Here is a 3281-nt window from a genome sequence, read left to right as displayed (position 1 = left end):
TATTATTATAAATATTTTATAAAATTATAATTAAAATCAAAGTTTAATTATTTTTAATATTAAAAATAATTAGTATTTATTTTAACTGATTTGGATTGATTGAGTGATCATCTCACTCGTCTACCTAATTAAGTATTAGAATTTCGAATCCCATCTTGTGTATGTAACAACTTATTGGCTAGTGGCAGACCCTTAATAAATGGAGTTTCAATCCGTGGATAATTAGTTCTCGATCTGTCGAGTTGGAAAATACAGTAAAAGAAAATAGTATTTGTCTTGAAAGTAGAACAATTCTAATTGATGATAGCAATACTTATGGAGATTTGCCTTTGTTGAAATTTAACTGTGACAATTTTATTTATTGGTATCATATTTATTGAGGAAGTCAAACAATATGATCAACGTTATTACGGGTTAAAATTTTATATTTTATTACATGATTTTCAAGTTTCTAAACTTATAAACTTATGTCATTACAAAAACTATTAGATTGATTAATATTTTTTGGCAATATTACCAAAACACTGTAGTTGAATATATTAATTTGTGTAAAAAGAAACTATAATAACTTTTGTTATTCAATATATAATTTATTCTATGGAAAAATGAATTATTATTCCTAGATTGGAATATATGTTTTTCTCCATTTTTAAATTATTTTATTTGATAATAATTACCATTAAAAAAAATGAATGACTATACTATTTTATAATATAATGTATAAAATAATTTTTTATTTTAAAATTAATTCTAGTTAGTGAAAAAAATTCAAAATATTTTCTTACAAGAATGCCATTCATTGTAAATTTTCTGTCAGAATTCTCTTCCTGTATTTCCACATGACCATATGGTGAAGCTCTGATAATCACAAACGGTCCTGACCACCGGAATTTCAACTTTCCGAGAAAGAATTTGAGCCTTGAATTATATAGAAGCACTCTCTGTCCTGGCTCAAAGACTCTGATGGCTATCTTCTTGTCATGCAATAGCTTAGTTCTCTCCTTATAGAGCTTGGCATTCTCATAGGCTGAGTATCTGAATTCATCAAGCTCATTCAACTGAAGCATCCGCTTAATTCCTGCAGCTTCTGAATCAAGATTCAGATATCTGATTGCCCAGTAAGCTTTATACTCCAGTTCGACTGGTAAGTGACAGGCTTTGCCATAGATTAACTGATAAGGGGACATGCCAATAGGAGTCTTGTACGCTGTCCGGTATGCCCAGAGAGCATCATCAAGCTTCCTAGACCAGTCCTTTCTTGAAATACTGACGGTCTTCTCTAAAATTCTCTTAAGTTCCCTGTTGGAAACTTCAACCTGTCCACTTGTCTGAGGGTGATAGGGGGTTGCCACTTTATGACGGACTTCATATCTATGCAGAAGAGAGTCCAGCTGTCTGTTACAGAAGTGACTTCCTCCATCACTAATGAGTGTCCTTGGGACACCAAACCGGCTGAAGATATATCTCTAAAGAAAGCTCATTACCACCTTGGCATCATTGGTGGGCAAAGCCACAGCTTCCACCCACTTGGACACATAATCGACTGCCACTAGAATATAGTTGTTTGAATATGAGGGTGGGAAAGGTCCCATGAAATCAATAAAGGGATTGACTTTTCTTATTAACTAATTTTAATCATGTAAGATTTAATTCATGGCAAACTATTTGTGACTAAACCCTAATTCCTTAGACCTTCCTAGTCTCCTCTAAAATTCATCAACTGCCAATTCCTTGGTCAATTAATTCCAATTAGAGGGTGATGATCAAATTCTAGTTTATATGCCACAAGAATCCTAATTATCCAAAAATAAAGGGATTATATGTCATGTATCACATTAAATACAAACAATTAGAAATTCAGGATAATATGTTTTCAAGCTATTGTTCAAGTAAAGAGCTTTTCCAAGTTATACAAGAACCCAAATAGAACGTGGGTCATACTTCCGTTCCACCCAAATTCATAAAATAAAGAACGAAAATAATTATTGAAATATAAATCAAAACATGAATTAAAATAGAAAAATAATATTATCAATCCATACAATAGACAGAGCTCCTAACCTTAACAATGGAGGATTAGTTGCTCATGGAATATGGAATGTAAATTTTGTATGGAATAATATTGTGGAATATGTTATTCTGGAACCACCCTGGGATCCCTTTTATAAATAATCCTAATAATTTAAAAATTAAATATCTAAAATTAAAATTAAAATAATATCTTTTCCTAAAATAAGATTTGAATTTAAATTCGAATTAATTAACAAGTTTTCAGCTGATGGGTGGGGACCACTTGATTTGTCAATTCTGCAGCTTCCAATCTGTGTTTTCTGCACGTGGCGCATGTCCTTTTCACGAGTCACGCGGACGCGTCGGTCACGCATTCGCGTCATTTGTGTAGATTCCAGTCCACGCGTTCGCGTCAGGCACGCGATCGCGTCATTGCGAATTCCTCCATTCCGCGCGGTCGCGTGAGCCATGCGTCCGCGTCTGTATTCGCTGGTCATCTCCTTGGTTTCTTCTCTTTCTCTGCAGAAACTTCATCAAATCCATCCGAATGCTACCTAGGATGAATAAAATTGCACAAAACTCAAAATAGCATCCATAGTGGCTAAAATATAATTAATTCTTAATTAAACTCAACAAGTTAGATGCAAATTCACTAGAAAAAGATAGGAAAGATGTCCACGCATCAACAACACTGGGGAAACAACCATGCACTTTCCGCACTGTATAGAATAACCGAGAGCAGCATCAACCATCCCAGAATCTCCGTAGGCTCGAATCAGAGAGTTCAAAGCCTCATGGGTAGGTTTCAAGTTCCCAACTTTCATGCTGTTCAGAACCAGCTCGATCTTGGAGAACACTCTGAATCTTGCCAAGATTAAGAAGAGATGAATAAGCAAAGCCATCGAGGGAACAAGAAAAAGGTCTCGAGTTAGCCCAGTCGAAGAACTTCAAACCCAGCTCGGGGTCGTGTATTCGGTCTAGAACGAGCAACATCCGAAACTAGAACCTCAGATTTTGTAAAGCGAGACTCGAGGGAGTCCTGCCAATGGGCGTGGGTTGCCAGTATTCGAATGGCGTCAATAACGAGGTTGTGGATGCAGGGACTGAATAGGGGCGAGTACCATACTACACGAGCTCATAAATTAGCCTCTCGCTGCTTTATTTGCTCTTCGCGGAAGCTACTCGACTGTTAAGGAGAGGGTTTAACACTCCTCTCTGGCCGGTGCTTCTTTCTTCCTGACCCTTCTTTTTCTTTCTTCCTCTTCCTGCTG

This window comes from Arachis ipaensis, chromosome B03 (genome assembly GCF_000816755.2).
Source record: "Arachis ipaensis cultivar K30076 chromosome B03, Araip1.1, whole genome shotgun sequence".
NCBI classification, from domain to species: domain Eukaryota; kingdom Viridiplantae; phylum Streptophyta; class Magnoliopsida; order Fabales; family Fabaceae; genus Arachis; species Arachis ipaensis.
The sequence above is the reverse complement of the archived record's forward strand: the minus strand, read 5'-3'. Positions refer to the sequence as shown.